We start from the raw sequence: 23002 nt of genomic DNA on the forward strand, positions 1-23002 counted from the left end.
TTTAAAGAAATGTTTTGCTAAAGAAGATCTCACTATTCCGTTAGATGAAATCCAAATCAACGAAAAACTTCAATTCATCGAAGAACCCGTCGAAATAATGGATCGTGAGGTTAAAAGACTTAAGCAAAACAAGATACCAATTGTTAAGGTTCGATGGAATGCTCGTAGAGGACCCGAGTTCACCTGGGAGCGTGAAGATCAGATGAAGAAGAAATACCCGCATCTATTTCCAGAAGATTCGTCAACACCTTCAACAGCTTAAAATTTCGGGACGAAATTTATTTAACGGGTAGGTACTGTAGTGACCCGAACTTTTCCATGTTTATATATATTAATTGAGATTGATATTTACATGATTAAATGTTTCCAACATGTTAAGCAATCAAACTTGTTAAGACTTGATTAATTGAAATATGTTTCATATAGACAATTGACCACCCAAGTTGACCGGTGATTCACGAACGTTAAAACTTGTAAAAACTATATGATGACATATATATGGATATATATATATAGTTAACATGATATTATGATAAGTAAACATATCATTAAGTATATTAACAATGAACTACATATGTAAAAACAAGACTATTAACTTAATGATTTTTAAACGAGACATATATGTAACGATTATCGTTGTAAAGACATTTAATGTATATATATCATATTAAGAGATATTCATACATGATAATATCATGATAAAATAATAATTTAAAATCTCATTTGATATTATAAACATTGGGTTAACAACATTTAACAAGATCGTTAACCTAAAGGTTTCAAAATAACATTTACATGTAACGACTAACGATGACTTAACGACTCAGTTAAAATGTATATACATGTAGTGTTTTAATATGTATTTATACACTTTTGAAAGACTTCAATACACTTATCAAAATACTTCTACTTAACAAAAATGCTTACAATTACATCCTCGTTCAGTTTCATCAACAATTCTACTCGTATGCACCCGTATTCGTACTCGTACAATACACAGCTTTTAGATGTATGTACTATTGGTATATACACTCCAATGATCAGCTCTTAGCAGCCCATGTGAGTCACCTAACACATGTGGGAACCATCATTTGGCAACTAGCATGAAATATCTCATAAAATTACAAAAATATGAGTAATCATTCATGACTTATTTACATGAAAACAAAATTACATATCCTTTATATCTAATCCATACACCAACGACCAAAAACACCTACAAACACTTTCATTCTTCAGTTTTCTTCATCTAATTGATCTCTCTCAAGTTCTATCTTCAAGTTCTAAGTGTTCTTCATAAATTCCAAAAGTTCTAGTTTCATAAAATCAAGAATACTTTCAAGTTTGCTAGCTCACTTCCAATCTTGTAAGGTGATCATCCAACCTCAAGAAATCTTTGTTTCTTACAGTAGGTTATCATTCTAATACAAGGTAATAATCATATTCAAACTTTGGTTCAATTTCTATAACTATAACAATCTTATTTCAAGTGATGATCTTACTTGAACTTGTTTTCGTGTCATGATTCTGCTTCAAGAACTTCGAGCCACCCAAGGATCCATTGAAGCTAGATCAATTTTTCTCTTTTCCAGTAGGTTTATCCAAGGAAATTAAGGTAGTAATGATGTTCATAACATCATTCGATTCATACATATAAAGCTATCTTATTCGAAGGTTTAAACTTGTAATCACTAGAACATAGTTTAGTTAATTCTAAACTTGTTCGCAAACAAAAGTTAATCCTTCTAACTTGACTTTTAAAATCAACTAAACACATGTTCTATATCTATATGATATGCTAACTTAATGATTTAAAACCTGGAAACACGAAAAACACCGTAAAACCGGATTTACGCCGTCGTAGTAACACCGCGGGCTGTTTTGGGTTAGTTAATTAAAAACTATGATAAACTTTGATTTAAAAGTTGTTATTCTGAGAAAATGATTTTTATTATGAACATGAAACTATATCCAAAAATTATGGTTAAACTCAAAGTGGAAGTATGTTTTCTAAAATGGTCATCTAGACGTCGTTCTTTCGACTGAAATGACTACCTTTACAAAAACGACTTGTAACTTATTTTTCTGACTATAAACCTATACTTTTTCTGTTTAGATTCATAAAATAGAGTTCAATATGAAACCATAGCAATTTGATTCACTCAAAACGGATTTAAAATGAAGAAGTTATGGGTAAAACAAGATTGGATAATTTTTCTCATTTTAGCTACGTGAAAATTGGTAACAAATCTATTCCAACCATAACTTAATCAACTTGTATTGTATATTATGTAATCTTGAGATACCATAGACACGTATACAATGTTTCGACCTATCATGTCGACACATCTATATATATTTCGGAACAACCATAGACACTCTATATGTGAATGTTGGAGTTAGCTATACAGGGTTGAGGTTGATTCCAAAATATATATAGTTTGAGTTGTGATCAATACTGAGATACGTATACACTGGGTCGTGGATTGATTCAAGATAATATTTATCGATTTATTTCTGTACATCTAACTGTGGACAACTAGTTGTAGGTTACTAACGAGGACAGCTGACTTAATAAACTTAAAACATCAAAATATATTAAAAGTGTTGTAAATATATTTTGAACATACTTTAATATATATGTATATATTGTTATAGGTTCGTGAATCAACAGTGGCCAAGTCTTACTTCCCGACGAAGTAAAAATCTGTGAAAGTGAGTTATAGTCCCACTTTTAAAATCTAATATTTTTGGGATGAGAATACATGCAGGTTTTATAAATGATTTACAGAATAGACACAAGTACGTGAAACTACATTCTATGGTTGAATTATCGAAATCGAATATGCCCCTTTTTATTAAGTCTGGTAATCTAAGAATTAGGGAACAGACACCCTAATTGACGCGAATCCTAAAGATAGATCTATCGGGCCCAACAAGCCCCATCCAAAGTACCGGATGCTTTAGTACTTCGAAATTTATATCATATCCGAAGGGTGTCCCGGAATGATGGGGATATTCTTATATATGCATCTTGTTAATGTCGGTTACCAGGTGTTCACCATATGAATAATTTTTATCTCTATGTATGGGATGTGTATTGAAATATGAAATCTTGTGGTCTATTATTATGATTTGATATATATAGGTTAAACCTATAACTCACCAACATTTTTGTTGACGTTTTAAGCATGTTCATTCTCAGGTGATTATTAAGAGCTTCCGCTATCGCATACTTAAATAAGGACGAGATTTGGAGTCCATGCTTGTATGATATTGTGTAAAAACTGCATTCAAGAAACTTATTTTGTTGTAACATATTTGTATTGTAAACCATTATGTAATGGTCGTGTGTAAACAGGATATTTTAGATTATCATTATTTGATAATCTACGTAAAGCTTTTTAAACCTTTATTGATGAAATAAAGGTTATGGTTTGTTTTAAAATGAATGCAGTCTTTGAAAAACGTCTCATATAGAGGTCAAAACCTCGCAACGAAATCAATTAATATGGAACGTTCTTAATCAATAAGAACGGGACATTTCACGTACGAAGTTTATATGCTTGGGGACTACACTAGCATGGTTTAGAACCGACAATGTACTATAGACCTAGTTAGATGTTTCACAACTGGTGTGGCTCAGTCAAACTTGCGTTGTATCTGGTAGAATTCCCTTACCAAGGGGTAACATAGATAGTGTACTCTGAATTGGGGTTCGCGACTTTCCAATAACAGAGCCAATAACTACGTTCTATTAGTTAGAAAAGCGATTGAGTTGAAAACATAATTGGAAAGCATCTTAACAACTTACACAAACCATTATATTATTTCAGCTTTATAACTAACTACGTCATAGCATACACTAAAGATAACTACTCGCTAATCATGGTAACAATATCATAAATCATAATAATGGAAGACATTATATAAAGACAAAGGATAGAAGTACCAGTAGATTAAACGAGTTTCGAAAATACAAAAGTGACAACTTCAAACTCTAGACTGCTCCTAATACAATCTTCGGCGTTCTTCTCTGGGTACTAATTTTCCTACTCGGAGTCGAAGACCTTGAAAGTATGACTAATTATTGTAGAAAGAGAGAGAAAGAAGTAAATTGAAGTGTTTGTAAATGGATGACAAATTGCCCTTAAATAGATGGATTTTGGCTGGCAAACGGCTGGCAGGCTGGCCTGGCAAGCCGGCGCCACAGGCCGGCGTAGGTGGCCGGTGTCAGGCAAGTCGTTTGCCTAAGCCGTTTCCTGTGGCCGGTGCTCGAGTCATATGGTAAACCGGCTCGACACTGGCAGGCCAGTGTGGCAGGCCAGTTTTGCTTCTGGTCTTGCTGTTTGCTTGGATCGTCTTGCTCGTTCCCGGGATCGTAACTTGGTTTCTGGGGTCGTACCTTGTCTTTCACCGTTTTCGTTCTAGAATCTTCGTTTTAGCTCCGTTTCACTGGATTCTTTTTGCATCGTCTTTGTAAATACTTGATCTTCAATTTTAACCTACAAAGCGAGTATTTTGGTGATAAAGCTTTGAACTTTATTGTTTTTGGGTCTTATTACCGGGGTGAAAACGTGACTTTTTGGCCGATATCGGTGACCGCTTTTCTTGTTGATTGGTGGATGGATGGTTTGGAATGAAGGGTGCTATAGTTTGATAGAAACCAGGTGGATTCTTAAAGGTATTCAAAAAAGGATCTTGATAATTATTAATTTGACGAAAGCTGGGGTTCACATTTTAAAAGTTTTGACTCGCATAAGACACCTTGTCAACATGTTCCGTAGTCAAACTATGAATACAATCTTTGGTTAAATGTGGACCTTTGCATTTTGCACATCCCACTTTCATCACATGCATTTCCTTGTTAAGCTTCTCCATTTGCCTACTTGAGTTCCCTAACTCAGCATTCATCGCCTTCAACATATCTTCAAAATTGAAAGGACCCGTTCATATACATTATAAACGATTCACAATAGTTGATTACATCGCGAGATATTTGACCTCTATATGAAACATTTACCAAACATTGCATTCGTTTTTAAAAGACAACCTTTCTTTACATCGAAAGTTGACAGCATGCATACCATTTCATAATACATCCAACTATAATTGACTTAATAATAATTTTTATGTACTCAACGACTCGAATGCAACGTCTTTCGAAATATGCCATTAATGACTCCAAGTAATATCTTTAAAATGAGCTAATACACAGCGGAAGATTTCCTTAATACCTGAGAATAAACATGCTTTAAAGTGTCAACCAAAACGTTGGTGAGTTCATTAGTTTATCATAAATAATCATTTCCGATAGTATAATAGACCACAAGGTACTCATATTTAGAAAACAATCTATGTAGGTCTACTCCTGCTATAAAATCATTCATATGAAGAACACCGGAACCTTTCAAAACAACTCACCAACGGTAGCTCATGCGTAGTGCAATGCAATATCATCTCACCGTGGTAGTTAATACAATATAATTTTACAACGGTAGCTAATGCGTAGTGCAATGCAAAATCATCTTACCGAGGGTAGCTAAAACGGTAGCTAATGCGTAGTACAATGCAAAATCATCTCACCGTTACTAACTACAAAATCGAATACAATACAATACAATACAGCGGTAGCTAACGCGTAGTGCAATGCAAAATCATCTCACCGAGGGTAGCTAAAACGGTAGCTAGTGCGTAGTGCAATGCAAAATCATCTCACCGTTACTAACTACTAAATCGAACCATTTCGGTAGCTAGTGCGTAGTGCAACGCAAAATCATCTCACCGATGGTCGATAATACAATCTTTATAGAAATCGACCTCTGAATCCAAATGATCCTATCATAGAATGTAGTTTTGAATACTTGTGTCTATTTCGAACCTCGATAATAATATTAATCTTTAATAATAATAATAATAATAATAAATTAAATAAATATTACGGAGTATAGAGAGATCAGAGGGAGAGATAGATTATGATTTATGTGTGTGTGCAAAAACTGAATTCGTTCGAACTTTAAAGACTTGGCCACATTTACTTAGCCATGCGATCACATGGTAAGTGTGCCTTGAGGCCATGCGATCGCATGGTTCCTCTTGGCAGCTACTCTTCGACCAATAAAACTTGCCGACACTCGTTTAAATAATAAATATAATTAATTAATTAATAATCAATATAATTAATTATTTATTATATTACATTTACGTGCATGGTAAAAATGTAATTTTCGTTCCGATGACTCGTTCGTTGGCACTCGACTTATGATCCGGTTTTGGTTTCTCGAACGCATTTTCGTACGCTTCGAAAACATGTACTTTACATTACGCGACACGTACCTTTATTATTAACTAGACTTATTTTCCAATAAATAATATTTCAAGAAATGTAACTTATACATTTGAGTGTTATGGTCATTTGCTTTTATAAACTATCGTCTCATTATATATATAAAAGTATTATTTTTAAATCGACACATCTTATAGCTAAATTAATATTACATTGTAATATATATATTTTTTTAAATATACACTTGTACATATCGTAAGTAATGGAATTATTTATGTAATGATATAATATTTAGTTTTTCAAAACTAATTATATTTCAAAGTTCATTTTTAAATTTTGTCTAGAAAATATTATAACGCGTATCGTTTATACTTTAGAACTTAATTTGATATAATTCATTTATGCGCCAATATTTATTTTAACTTCTCAAACGTTCTAATTAACATGACTAAGTATCAATCGAATCAATAACCAATTGTTACAATCATTCACTTAGTTAATTTGAATTCAATATACCTAAATACGTTTTAAATACGCGTTGCAAGTTATTTATATATCTAACAATTAATATTCCAACTCACGTTATTTAAACAAAGACATTTTAAATAATCAAGTTCTATTATTTCGAAAAACATTTTCGTACACTTGTAACTAAATCAATTGATTATTATGAAATTTTGTCTTCCACTAACGTTTGTCTAATCCTCAATAATAACACTTTTGTTCTTACATGAAATTCACTTTGCTAAATTTCCGAATGCCGTTAAAAAGAAAGGTTTTCTAAATCTAAGTGGGCCTCTCAACAGAGACTCGTAATCATACAATGTATCTGATAAGTCAATCATTTAATATTATCTTCTAATTCCATCGATAAACATATTGAACCAAAAATACGTTCCGGTAAAGTATTATGGCTAATACTTTGTTAACGTTTTCAAGTTATAATATATATATATATATATATATATAATCATATTTATTTATATAATGGTTCGTGAATCGTCGAAATTTGGTCGAGGTTAAATGAATGTATGAACACAGTTTTAAAATCCTTGAGATTTAACTTAACAAACTTTACTTATCGTGTCGGAATAATATATTGATTGAAGTTTAAATTTGGTCGGAAATTTATAGGTTGTTACAGTATCTACCTGTTAAAGAAATTTCGTCCCCAAAATTTGATTGAGGTCGTTATGGGTAACAATAAGAATGTTTTCATGACAAATGTGAGTTGATAAATAGAATTTTATCATCGTTGAGTAATATGGAATAAACAATCCATTTATATGAAGAGTATGAGTGAAGTTATCTCAAAAGAGTGAAATGAGTAAGTGTAGATTCGTCATATCTTTTGACGTAGATAGAATTGATTTCCAGAGTTCAAGGGATTTGGAGAAAATTTTCGTAATAAGATCTAATTCTTCGGTAATTAGGGAAATTAGGTTTCGCTTTAAATGCGATCATCTGTTTTGATTGCTTTGTAAGATATTTTACTATAAATCCACCCCCTTCGTTTCCTTACAACTCACACCTTCTATTCTTTCTCCTCAATTCATACTTTAAAGCATTAATCAATATGCTTCATCCAGTTCTGCTTCTTGATATATTCCTCACTTTCATATCTGTCATTCTTCTTTTTCATCTACCACCAGAAGAATCTATTTACTTCTACTATACACTTGGTTTTATAGTGTTTTCAGTTCTCCCGTGTCTTTATATTGCTATATGCATCGATATATATGGTTTGTAATTTCTGGGTTGTTGTTGGGTTTTATATCTTCCCTTATATTTCAAAATCCCTGCTTCTGTCTTCTATAATCATTGTCATCCACAGTTAATGTTTTCTTCGATTTTCTGCGATTTATACTACCATTTCTATTTTGGGGCTTCGTTCTTTCATTTCCTCTTCTTGCGATCAAGCACCGCTTGTAATGGTCCAGAATTCGCAGATATGAATTTCAGAATGAACATAGTTAATATTCTAAGAAGAAAATTGTAATGGCACGATCTTGATTTGTCAAATTACCAGAACACTTCGAAAAAGACCGAATCATCAAGAAAATATTTTCTTGATATTCTTAGAGGTTAAATAGAATACTAGAGTCATGTAACATGGCACATGATGACGGTATGGTCTGTGAATCGTCATGTCCCATTTAGAAACTCAACATGACTTACTGTAATATAATCACGTTAATCAAGTGTCATTATATTATACTAATTCATGCTTCAGTTCCCAACACTACTTTAAAACATTCTTATTTTAAACTCGAAGGTTTTAGAATTTAGAAATTAAAATAATTTCTTTTATGATGTAATGCAGATAGCACGAAGAGGTAAATGATTTCAGATAGGAATAATTATGAAAATATCTTCAGAAATATGGAGGATATTTATAATGAAAGATACGATGATATCTTAGAATTTCTAATATCAGGCGATGACGAAGAATATTGTCCGCAAGGGTTTAGAATCAGGAGCAAGGTATTCGTTAATGACTTCAGTAGATACGAAATCATTTGGATTCTTTGAAGGCAGGTTCAGTTTCTGTGATTTATCCACAGCCTCCTTCATACTTTGCTCAATCCGTTTTCCAGTTCCAAAACTTCTCTTTTTCTGAGCTTTGCCAATACACTAATCTTTATCATCAAACTTTTTACTGTTAAGGTCGTTTATAGTTTTTGCAGCTTTATCAGCATTTTCCAAAAATTCGAAGAACTAGTTCGCAGTTAGGGTGTTTTTCAGAAACTTCACATTTGAAGTATGTAAGTCTAGGAGATAGATGTTATATGTATATATAACTGTTGATGTAGACATGCTGCGAGATTTTAAAATACTGATTGCTGATTCTCAATAATTGGTATGGCAATTCTTGTTACAAGTTGCAGATGAATAAATGATGGGGTTTCGATAAATATAAAGATTTTTCGGAAAGTCAAAGATTAATGAAGTTGTTGGTAAGTTTGTGCTAATGTTGTGGCACATAAATGGTTCCCCGGTAACGATGGCAAAAGGGAAACATTTATATCGAGGTTATTATAAGACTATTTCGACTGAGAAGTCGAAGTTGACTTGCTGGAGCTGTGACAAAACTGTCTACTTTGGAAGGAAATTGAAAGGTAATTTTAGCTAATAAATGCCAAAGGTTCTGACAAGGATAAGGGTTGAACTATGACTTTGGTTTCAAGAGTTTTTCAAGTACATAACTGTGGGTAACATGTGGTTGGATCATCATCTCAATTGTTCATTATTTGAAGTGTCTTCAGGAATTTCGGATGGTTTGATCATAGATTGTAATCGTTAATATACATATGATGTTCTAGAATTTTGAATGATACGAATATTTTTCTGGTTTCCATGTATAGAAATGATGTTCTAGCATAGTTTTGAAGTCAAAGTATAGCTTTAAAAGATGTAGGAATCTAAGAGTGATGATACCGGTTATATCTTGAATTGAATTCTGTGATTTCAAAATCAGAATATGTACTTGAATTTGAATGAGTATAGTTGTTTTGATTTCTATGAAAGAATGTATATTGTTGTGAAAATAGGGAGTATCGAGGATGATTTGCTGAATTAGATTCGAAGAATGTAACATATTAATTATGAATCTATATATCTCTCGGGTATTACCTACCCGTTAAAAAAATTCACAATTAATATTTTGTACAAAAGAATTTTTTTTATTACAGTCTTTATGAAAATATATATGTATATATTTTCTTTAGATGTAACATAGATTTAATGAGTTAATATTAAACTAAACTCATTTGATTTACAGTTGAAACTAGAATTTAGTAATCCCTAAAACTTTAGAAATTACATAAGTATTTCTTCAATGATATTGAAATTATGAATAAATACTTCGTTATTTGTTGATGCATGACGTTGGTTTTCGTGAAATTCTTGTGAAATTCTTGTGAAATTCGCAAGGTACGAATGATTTTATTTGAAAAGTTTCGAGTACATCGATGATGAAATTGTAAAATCAAATATATATTTGAATAATACACTTGATTTATTATGAATTGGAATTTATTGAATTGAGACAGAGATTGGAGTTAACGATGGTTAAGTTGCGGAAGAAGGACGTACATTATTGCGTATTAGTAATATGAATTAACCGAGTAGTTAAGATTCACACATAATAGTTTAGTACGGAAAGATTTATTATGGTTTAAAAATTTATATATATATATATATATATATATATATATATATATATATATATATATATATATATAGATATACATATAAATCCTTCAGTGGAAATGAGTTAATATTTCATAACTCGTTGACATGACATACTTATTGTTGATTTGTAATGATGTCCACGGTGATTCTTGAACTGTCGGAGTTTGTGATGTTATAGGTGTTGCTGATTCTGATGATGCTGACAGTACTGACTGTGCTGGTGATGCTAACGGTACTATTGATGCTATTTATAAAACAATTCTAGCTTGTAAATCATGCATTATTCTCGTTAGGGTTTCTATTCTTCCTTCTATCATTTTAGTTCATTCACCTAATTTATGGTTAGGGCTAGAATAGATAACCTCTAAGACTTTGGAGATTACATAATCACCACAGAATGTTTCTTTAATTAAGTTATAGATTAATACTTCATCGGTTATTGTTGTTGGTACTCCTTGGTATCTATGGTGCGTGTGACGTTGATGCTCGAGGTACAGATTGTGATGTTGAGGTGCGAGATGCGAATGTTGTTGGTGTTGGTGGTGATACTGTTGGTGTTGCTGATGGTGGTACTGTAACTGTCGGTGCTGCTGCTGGTGCTTGTAACCTTTACACCATATTCTCTAAAGCCACTACCCGAGCGCGAACCTTGTTGACTTCTTCTATTACTCCGGGATGATTGTCGGTTCGGACAAGTGGATAAATAAGATCTAGAATTTGAGATAATATACAATCATGACGAGACACTCTGAAAATGAGAGAGAAAATGGTGTCTCGAACAGGTTCGCCGGTAAGTGCTTCAGGTTCTTCACCAAGGGGGCAATGTGGTGGACGGAAGAGATCACCTTCTTCTTGTCTCCAATGATTGAGGAGGCTACGAACCCATCCCCAATTCATCCAGAATAGATGATGGCTGATTGGTTGATCCATTCCAGTCACACTGCTTTCGGAGCTTGAGTGGGATTCCATTTCGGAATCCGAGGGATTTGAACTAATGACGAATTCCATTTCGTACGATTTAATAAAGGATTTTTCGATATGAAATGATTTTATGACTATCAGGTGGTATTCTAATTACATAGAATATCTATATATATAGAGCAAAAGATTTCGTAGATTACGGAGAAATTTACGGAATATGTCAGGCAAAGTTTACAGTATCAGATACGCTAAGATATGAATTAGCAGATACGCTAAGATATGAATTTTTTCTATACACTATTCATGCAATCAATGCAATAAGATGTGTCTAGACTAAGAATGATAAGTATGTAATTTATGACAAGAAATGATAAGCAAAACTTTTGACATGCAGACACGGTCGAAGTCCAGACTCACTAATGCATCTTATCAACTATCAGTTAAACACACTAATGCAAGACCTGGTTCGCTAAGACCACCGCTCTGATACCAACTGAAATAACCCGTTCATATACATTATAAATGATTCACAATAGTTGATTACATCGCGAGGTATTTGACCTCTATGTGAAACATTTTACAAACATTGCATTCATTTTTAAAAGACAAGTTTTCTTTACATCGAAAGTTGATAGCATGCATACAATTTCATAATACATCCAACTATAATTGACTTAATAATAAGTTTGATGTACTCAACGACTCAAATGCAACGTCTTTCAAAATATGCCATGAATGACTCCAAGTAATATCCTTAAAATGAGCTAATGCACAGCGGAAGATTTCCTTAATACCTGAGAATAAACATGCTTTAAAGTGTCAACCAAAAGGTTAGTGAGTTCATTAGTTTATCATAAATAATCATTTCCGATAGTATAATAGACCACAAGATACTCATATTTAGAAAACAATCTGTGCAGGTCTACTCCTGCTGTAAAATCATTCATATGAAGAACACCGGAACCTTTCAAAACAACTCACCAACGGTAGCTAGTGCGTAGTGCAATGCAATATCATCTCACCGTGGTAGTTAATACAATATAATTTTACAACGGTAGCTAATGCGTAGTGCATTGCAAAATCATCTCACCGAGGGTAGCTAAAACGGTAGCTAGTGCGTAGTGCAATGCAAAATCATCTCACCATTACTAACTACAAAATCGAATACGATACAATGCAATACAACGGTAGCTAACGCGTAGTGCAATGCGAAATCATCTCACCGAGGGTAGCTAAAACGGTAGCTAGTGCGTAGTGCAATGCAAAATCATCTCACCGTTACTAACTACTAAATCGAACCATTTCGGTAGCTAGTGCGTAGTGTAATGCAAAATCTTCTCACCGATGGTCGATAATACAATCTTTATAGAAATCGAACCTCTGAATCCAAATAATCCTATCATAGAATGTAGTTTTGAATACTTGTGTCTATTTCGTCAATCATTTATAAAAGCAGTTCATGTATTCTCAGTTCAAAAATATATCTCAAAAACATTTAATAAAACATTTATAAAAACAGCGCATGTATATTCTCAGTCCCAAAAATGTAAAGAGTAAAAGGGAATCAAATGAACTTACAATATTGTATTTCGTAGTAATTAAGCATATGATGGCATTGAACAAGTGCAAGGTTGGCCTTAGATTCACGAACCTATATTAATTATATATATTTATATGTTGATCAAAATTTGTCTAACAATTAAGGTCAAGTCATAGTGTACCACAATCCTAATGCTCGAGACTAATATGCAAAAGTCAACAAAAGTCAACTTGACCAAAATGACTTCCAAAACCTATACATGATTATAACTTAAATATAGTCGTTTTATATATTTAATATATTTAGCAGATTTTATTAGAGTAAATAATAAAAGTCATTTATTAATAAAAATTTTTATATTAAAATATATATATCTGATAAAAATATACTTTTATATATCTTAAGTAATAAAATTTATAAAGTTCATTTATTATCATAAAAATATAATGATAGGTATTGTTAATGTAATTATATTACATGTAGTAAAATATCTTTGTATTACATATTTATAAAATAATATTGATATTGACAATAATAATTAAAAGTTATATTATTTTGTAATAATAATTATTATTATTCTACTAATAAAAATAACAGTATTTATATTTACTAAAAATAATATTAATTATGATAAAATGATAATTTTTATTAATGATAATATCAAAATGATAATGATAGTTTATAATAACAGTGATATTTCTATTAATAATGACCTTAGTAAAAATGATAGTTTTAATATTAATAAAACTTTTAATATTAATAATAATGATAAAAATAATGAAAATTAATATTTTTATCTAAGTTAATAACTTACAATGTTTTTATTTTATCATGATACCTATACCCATTATTTCCTAATTGGTTCATTTAATAGCTTTTAGTACTCTTTTATATCACATTCATAATAATTATAATAATCGCAATCATAATAATTAGATAATACTAATATTAGTTTTAAAGATGACGATACTAATAAGTATTATAATAATACTAGTAATTATAATAATAATGATGATAATATTAATAATAATTTTTGATGATAGTAACAATAATAATAATAATAATAATAATAATAATAATAATAATAATAATAATAATAATAATAATAATAATAATAATAATAATAATAATAATAATAATAATAATAATAATAATAATAATAATAATAATAACGATTTTTAGATAATGATACATATATTAATAATGATAATATTAATAATAATAATAATAATAATAATAATAATAATAATAATAATAATAATAATAATAATAATAATAATAATAATAATAATAATAATAATAATAATAATAATAATAATAATAATAATTAGATAATAATAATAATAACGGCGACGATAGTAATAATAATCATTTTAACAATAATACAAAATTTCAGTTGACTATAACTTCTAATCTGTTCATCGAAAACATTCGAGTTCTAAATGAAAAGTTCTTAATTTTTCGCTTGCTTTCCAACGACATGCATATCATATACCCTATCTCAGTAGCATATGTATCTAATTCAGGATTCAACATAAACTATCTAACGACAATATTAAACGTACAAGCATGCATAATCCTATATACTCGAGCACTAATCAGGGATACACTATTAATATATAAAAGTTAAGTTATGAGTGCTCACGTGTCAATATTGAGATTCAATATTGCAGGAAAGTACTAGACGCAACGGAGATGATAAACACTAGATTGACCTCACGAGCATACCCTGAACCATACCCATAACCTCCATAGCTATAACCCATAATTTTCATAGCTATATCCTATTCGAAAACCAGTTTTGAAAACTCGTTTTAGAAAACTCGAGCAGCACTCCGTCGTAGTATTTTATGTGCAATACTAATAATATTAATACTCTTAACCATAAAATTAATAATAATATTAATCTTTAATAATAATAATAATAATAATAATAAAATAATAATAATAAAATAATAATAATAAATTAAATAAATATTACAGAGTATAGAGAGATCAGAGGGAGAGATAGATTATGATTTATGTGTGTGTGAAAAAACTGAATTCGTTCGAACTTTAAAGAGTTGGCCACATTTACTTAGCCGTACGATCGCATGGTAAGTGTGCCTTGAGGCCATGCGATCGCATGGTTCCTCTTGGCAGCTACTCTTCGACCAATAAAACTTGCCGACACTCGTTTAAATAATAAATATAATTAATTAATTAATAATCTATATAATTAATTATATATTATATTATATTTACGTGCAATGTAAAAATGTAATTTTAGTTCCGATGACTCGTTCGTTGGCACTCGACTTATGATCCAGTTTTGGTTTCTCGAACGCATTTTCGTACGCTTAGAAAACCAGTACTTTACATTACGCGACACGTACCTTTATTATTAACTAGACTTATTTGCCAATAAATAATATTTCAAGAAATGTAACTTATACATTTGAGTGTTATGGTCATTTGCTTATATAAACTATCGTCTCATTATATATATAAAAGTATTATTTTTAAATCGACACGTCTTATAGATAAATTAATATTACATTGTAATATATATATATATATATATATATATATATATATATATATATATATATATATATATATATATATATATATATATTTTTAAATATACACTTGTACATATCGCAAGTAATGGAAGTATTTATATAATGATATAATATTTAGTTTTTCAAAACTAATTATATTTCAAAGTTCATTTTTAAATTTTGTCTAGAAAATATTATAACGCGTATCGTTTATACTTTAAAACTTAATTTGATATAATTCATTTATGCGCCAATATTTATTTTAACTTCTCAAACGTTCTAATTAACATGACTAAGTATCAATCGAATCAATAACCAATTGTTACAATCGTTCACTTAGTTAATTTGAATTCAATATACCTAAATACGTTTTAAATACGCGTTGCAAGTTATTTATATATCTAACAATTAATATTCCAACTCACGTTATTTAAACAAAGACATTTTAAATAATCAAGTTCTATTATTTCGAAAAACGTTTTCGTACACTTGTAACTAAATCAATCGATTATTATGAAATTTAGTCTTCCACTAACTTTTGTCTAATCCTCAATAATAACACTTTTGTTCTTACATGAAATTCACTTTACTAAATTTCCGAATACCGTTAAAAAGAAAGGTTTTCTAAATCTAAGTGGGCCTCTCAACAAAGACTCGTAATCATACAATGTATCTGATAATTAATCATTTGATATTATCTTCTAATTCCATCGATAAACATATTGAACCAAATACGTTCCTGTAAAGTATTATGCCTAATACTTTGTTAACGTTTTCAAGTTATAATATATATATATATATATAATCATATTTATTTATATAATGGTTCGTGAATCGTCGAAATTTGGTCGAGGTTAAATGAATGTATGAACACAGTTTTAAAATCCTTGAGATTTAACTTAACAAACTTTGCTTATCGTGTCGGAATAATATAACGATTGAAGTTTAAATTTTGTCGAAAATTTCTGGGTTGTCACAAAAATCATAGCCTATAGCACTAACAGAACGAGAAACTCCGAGATCTTGGTGCCATTCATGTAAATGAGCAGCTAGCTTATCAATTAGCGTGTGCGCTTCATCGGCAGTCTTACTAATAATGTTTGATATAGCGAAAGCATAAATGTCCGATTTGAGCCATATCAAGGTCATAAAACCCCTCACCAATGCATGTACGGTCGCCATTATATGGATATTATTTCAAAGGGTGTCAGATCGGTTTTGATCAGCTCAACGCTAAACAAGAAAAAGATGAGGTAGGCGGTTGATAACGATGAGGTAGGTGATCCGAATGACATGGAATTTTCTTTCTCAAATAGCGCGGGTGTTTCCTATTCGTGTTTTTGGAAGTAAATGGTAAACTTCTAAAGTTGATTTTTGAGGATAAGAATGTAAGCGTTGAAGTGGAAAGATTTTGTAAGCGTTTTGATAGCTTGTTTGGTGACATATGGGATCGACTCTCCCGGTGCATACAAGGAGTCGTCGACCTCGGTGGGGTGCAGTGGCGAATCTAAGATGAATACACAATGGGGTCTCGAATTTTTTTCCCCGAAACTAATTATATTTAAAGGGTATTTTAGTGGTTGTTTAACTTCAAAAACTACAAATCTTTAAAATATATGGGGCCGCGTTGACAAATTTAATGGTAATCTAAACAATAGGAAGAGTAATTTGTATAAAAAAAAAATCAAACTAGCGGTGTCACAGGACCCACCCGTTACAACATAGATAGGCCCATGGTGAGGTGGTGTTTTGTATGTGTTTAGTCCCGTAGGCTTAGTTTCTCTTTTGTTTAGGTTTAGTTTGTTGTGTCACTTCTATTGTGTTCGGTTTTGTGCGTGTTTGTATGTTTTTTGCGAGTTGTTTTCATCCTTTGTTTACAATTTTTTAGTTCATAATAGAGTTTGTTTTTCCGCTAAATAAAGAAAGATAATTGGCCAAAAAGTTTGCACTTTTAAACCAAAAATACAATTTGTCTATGATATAGCAGTGTCAAAATTGACCCTCAATTACCTAAAATTTCAAATGTTGTGTCAAGAAAATGTGGGTCATTAGTACTAACACAATAGCCCACATTTAGTAGTAAAATCAATAAAATGTGGGTTGTTAAAACTTTTCTAAAAAAAATTGCGGGTCGTTAAAAGCAATTAAAATAGCAGCATTTATCTGTCTTGCCACTATTATAATTCATCCTTAGAATTTAAAAAGTTCATCTCTAAGACCACTCTTAACCATGACGTTATGTTATGGTATCACGGACTGCCACATCAGCGCAATATCAGCAACTTCTTCTCATCACTATCCAAAGACTAACTGCTAACAATCATGACGTACCCATCACACACTTCCTCACACCCACTAAATTAATTAATTATTTACGGATACAAGTAGTAAGGCAAAATGACAATAAATGAATACATTTGTTCCGTGATCCATAATGTCATCCTATGAAAAAGAGCAGCACGGGTCTTTCAAGCACACAACAATGACGGGTTGCTAATATTGGGGTCCTCCAAGTACGGATGCAACGGCGGAGTAAGGACGGAACAGATACTAGCGGTCTAATAGGCTTCTTGCATTTGAATGTATCGCATAATTATTTTATATCTTCACAAAATCTACAAGCACTGCTACAACCTCCGTAACCAGTTACACTAATTACCAAAATTGTTGCAGACTATGAACTTGCCGTACGCGCGTATATATTCAAATTTTTAACTTTTCATGAATGATGTTAAAAAAGAAACCAAAGGATGTTTGAAATGCAAAGTCCACTCATTATCAACCTTAAGAAGTTGTGCACCACAAATTGGTGTGTGGGCCACAATGTTCTTCGATTCTGGTTTCAGTTTGAAATCCTTCTCGATCCGAATCATTAATTCCTACCACTTGGCTGAATATGAGTTCGTACAAATTAACTTTTTTTTCTTTCTTCCAAACTGTGTACTGTTACTTCAGAGTGAGAGAAAAACTGATCAACAAGTTATATGATTCTATACCAGATAATTTCTGCGATGTTGATATAACATCATCCCAAAATCAATATATCGACTCTAATTAATGTCCGAGTTCACGAAATTCATGTCGGAATAAAACCCAATGAATTGATTCTGTTTTGACACTAAAATCAACATCCGTATGTTTTAAGTGTGTGTAAGAATATGTTTGGATTATGCATTAATATTCAACAACCGAAATGGATCTTAAAATATATCATATTTAATTAATATTCATCGACAAGAATTAGGGATACCATTTCTAACAAGTATACTAATATTTATTGAAGATATAACACTATTTCTTGATTTTACTACTAAATGTATTATTAAAAATTAAATATGTAATTTGTATGTTTATTTTGTTAGATATACGTGTTTTTGTAATATATCATAGTTATTTCAATATAACTTTGAAATGAAAATGTAAATTTAACGAGAAAAGTGCATTTTTAATAGTAAATATGTAATGTAATCATATATTTATATTTACGTATTTGTATATGTATTTCGGGTTTTAATGAATAGATGCATGATGAAAATTTTCATCCATATCCATTTAGGTTCATCCATATCCGTATCCATATCCATTTAGGTTCATTCATATCGATCACGAAGCGGGTGGATCGGATGGATATCCATTACATCGGGTGGTCATTGTCATCCCTATCCAACAAGACAAATGATTTAAACCAATCAGTCACCCAGAATAAATAAACGAACAATATAAAGCATAGGAATGATAAATTAATGCATAAATGACACGAGATTTAACATGGTTTTTTCTCAACTTCAAAACGCGGAAAAAGGTTTATTTCACGAGTGCAAACTAGAGATTTTCTACTATAAATTTCGTGTACATGGTTATAGGTTACAAGAGATATATTTATAGTGCCAAACTAAGATGAAACCAAACGCAAATCGAAGTCCTAAACAAATTCCAATGGGTGGCTGGATACAAATTTCGCGACCGCGACTTCTTTGATTATGGTCGCGAGCTTCAACTCATCTGTTTCCCATTTTTAAATTTCCAACTTCACGATCGCAAGCTAAATTACTCCGGCCGCGAGATCTTTTCACTTTTGTTTCAAGCTTCTTTGAAATCATAAATCTCCCACTCAAATGAGATGTTAAACGAACTTCATACCAATCTTCAACTGAAAATCCATCACACCTGTCAACTATGTTTATACAACCCCACAATAACTCTAGACTAGCCGATTACCAACTCTATTGAATATCGCCGAATGAGGCACCCGAATCACGCCACACTTCAGTCATTAACCTACTAGTAAGTGAAGTCTTTCGTCACCAAAAAACACCGTCGAGCGATAATTCAATCTCATAGTTACTGGTTTGGGCCATCTCGGTTTCTTTCGCCGCTATCATCATAAACTTGAGAGATCCTCTTCTTACACAAGATGACTAATTGAAGTATGTGAATTTTAATTATATGATTCTTTCATGAGACAACAACACCTCAACCATCGATGTAGACACGTCCAATCCCGAACCCACATGTCAACGATCACTCATACATATTATCCTCGTCTATCTATGATTTCTTTCACAAAAAAACCCCCAACAGACGTCTTTGTAGACCATTCATCAAGGTACCCTAGTGAGAACGCAATCACCAACTTGAATATCTACCACCTTTTTCAACTTTCTGCTTCCTAGTTGGTACACTACCTCTTCATTGCGCTATAAATTTGACAAACCTTATCTTCTCTCCCACACACGCTCCCGCTATACGAGTAAGAAATAAACCACAGATTCTTGAGAAGAAACTTGGTTCATACCACTGGTTAGTCGCAAATTACTTTTCCATTGGAGAGTAAAACAAGTATTTGAAGTTCTAGTGTTATCTGAAATCATCACATTAATCTTGAGAACATTGGAGAACAACGTCGCATAATCGTCTCCACGATTCCACTAGTAGATAACTTCCCTCACTTACCAAACTCATACCGAGTTTCCGACATCCTTAACCATCCTAGTAAGCTCAAGTTTTAGGACTTAGAAGATTATACGCCTCAACCATCACCTAAAGAGTTCTAATGTAACACCCTAATAATTATTGTACAGACGTGTAATTATAGTACATAAAGCGTGGGAATAATTCTGGATTTAAACAGAAGTCAGATTCTGTTCAGGCCTAGGTGCGCTCAGCGCACACTTAAGGGTGCGCGTGGCGCACTCCTACTGTAGCCGAATTCTGCCTTTTTAATTAGATATTTTGGAAGGGCATTGTGGTAATTTCACTTAGGGACAAGATAAGGTCACCAGATCAGTGGATTGGGAGTCATAACTCCATTCTCAACCACCTTCATCTTTCTAATTCAATTTTAGTGAGAGAAACCCATTTGAGTGAGAGAAAGCTCAAGTAAAGGAAGAAGGAGCTAGTTTCGGGTCTTAGCTCGAGTTATAAAGTTGTGCATCTCCTCTCTAGCTATGTTTTGGTTGTGGTGGTAAGTTCTAATTTTGATTTCCTTAATCTAATTTGTTTAAGGGTCAGAACTTGGGTTAGTGATGAACATAAAACCTTTTATTGGTGATTTTGGGGGTTTTGGGTAAGATTGAGTCAAGAGGACTCAAGAATGACTAACCTAGGGTTTCAAAGTAATAATTGGTGTTATTGAGTCTAAAAAGGTTAGTTATTCACTAGCTCACTTGTGTTGCTAGTAAAATTGGTTTTAGGATTTATGGTTGACTTGAAATGGGTCAAATGGGTGGGTTTGATCTAGCGGGATAAATTGAGTATGAAAACACCCTAGTTATGTATTGATGGAAGTCTTAGAACCTTAGTCACTAGCTTTTAGTGATTAGTTGTGGGTCTCGACCTTTAATGAGCGATTCTAGTGCAAATGGGTCATAATTGCACTAGTGAGGTTAGTTGGTGGGTAGTCCAACTTATTATGTGAATTAATTGGGAATTAATTGTGTTAGGTGACTCGCTTTGAAGGTTACAAGTTATTGTTGGAAATCTCGCCAAGTCGACAAGGTGAGTGGAATGATTATACATGTGTGTATATAATGTATTTACTTGTACGAGATTCGATGTGGGTTTAAGTTCGGGCGGTCGATACCACATCGGGTCAATATATGATATGGGTTTAAGTTCGAGCGTTCGATGCCATGTCATGTATGTGTGTGGGCGTGTAGTGTGGGTTTAAAGTTTGGGCGTTCGATACCACATTACACGTGACGGGTGGGTTTAAAGTTCGGGCGATCGATACCACTCCGGGGTTAGTGTTATAATTCGTTGTGCACTAACGGTTGTTGGGAACACCGATGGGAAATTCGAAGTACCATTCTCTTGTACTATTGGTTAACCATGGTTATGTTTTGTAGTGTGGCACTTTATATTATTCGAGTTATATATGCTATTGTTTGTGCTAGCTTGTGGTCTTGGAGATTTAGCGTTATACCTTGCGTTAGTATGTCATTTAAATTGCTAGCGTGTATGAGGTAATTGTGTATGTGATTGCAAGTAAGTAGGTTATATATGTATGTGTATAATTATTGCATTCACTAAGCGTTAGCTTACCCTCTCGTTGTTTACCTTTTTAGGATCCGGCTTGGATAAGGGCAAAGGTATTCGCTTGGATTAGCGGCTCTCCGGGGTTTTAGCTTTTTGGAAGTTCGACCAAGATTTGGGTAGTTTAACCCCAAACACCATGCTCTAGTGATGTTTGGCAATTAAACTTTTTGTAGTCGAAACTCGTATTTCGTACTTAATGGTATTTTGGGCATATGTGGGCCCCGCGATGTAAAACTCATTTTATCATTGATTCGTGCTAGTTTTACTTATACTAATATGATGTGAAAAGCATTTCGTCTAAAAATGATGGGAAGTGTTAGATCTTTTTACGAAAATGGAACAAATTGAACAGCGGGCTGCCAGGCCCTGTGCGCGCAGCGCACAGGAAGGGTTGCACGCCTTTCACCCTGCCTGGTCAGGCCTGCTTCGAATTTTTTTTTTATTTTGCAGTTTTGGTTGGTTAACGAGTTGGGATGTTACAAGTGGTATCAGAGCATGGTCTAAGGGATTTAGGTGACTTGAGATAGGCACCTAGACTTAGACTTTTGTGTTGTTGAATTATATGCGGGACTTGTAGGACTACGGGTGGTGCATAGGTGGACTAACTATGCTTATGTTATGACATACTAATCATGTGTTATTGTTTTGAACATCGAGCAAGATGGTTGTGATACGTTTGAGCATGACACGGCATGTGAGCGTAATAGTGAGTCGCGACCACTATTACGGTTGCAAGTCAAGTCAAGCAAGGATGTGCGACAAGTATCGAGCTAGATGTGGTGTGTGTGCAGTCATATGCATAGGTATATATGTGTATTAAATTATTGGTGATGTCTAATCCATTTTTAATCTTTAGAATGAAGACGAGGAACGGAACGGATACGAATGGCAATGGTGGTCCCTCTCATGTGGAGGAAGATGAGATGACTACCAAGATTGAGACCGCTTTAGAAAACTATGTTTCGGTTTTCTCACGAAGGG

This window comes from Rutidosis leptorrhynchoides, chromosome 6, assembly GCF_046630445.1.
Source record: "Rutidosis leptorrhynchoides isolate AG116_Rl617_1_P2 chromosome 6, CSIRO_AGI_Rlap_v1, whole genome shotgun sequence".
In the NCBI taxonomy this organism is placed as follows: domain Eukaryota; kingdom Viridiplantae; phylum Streptophyta; class Magnoliopsida; order Asterales; family Asteraceae; genus Rutidosis; species Rutidosis leptorrhynchoides.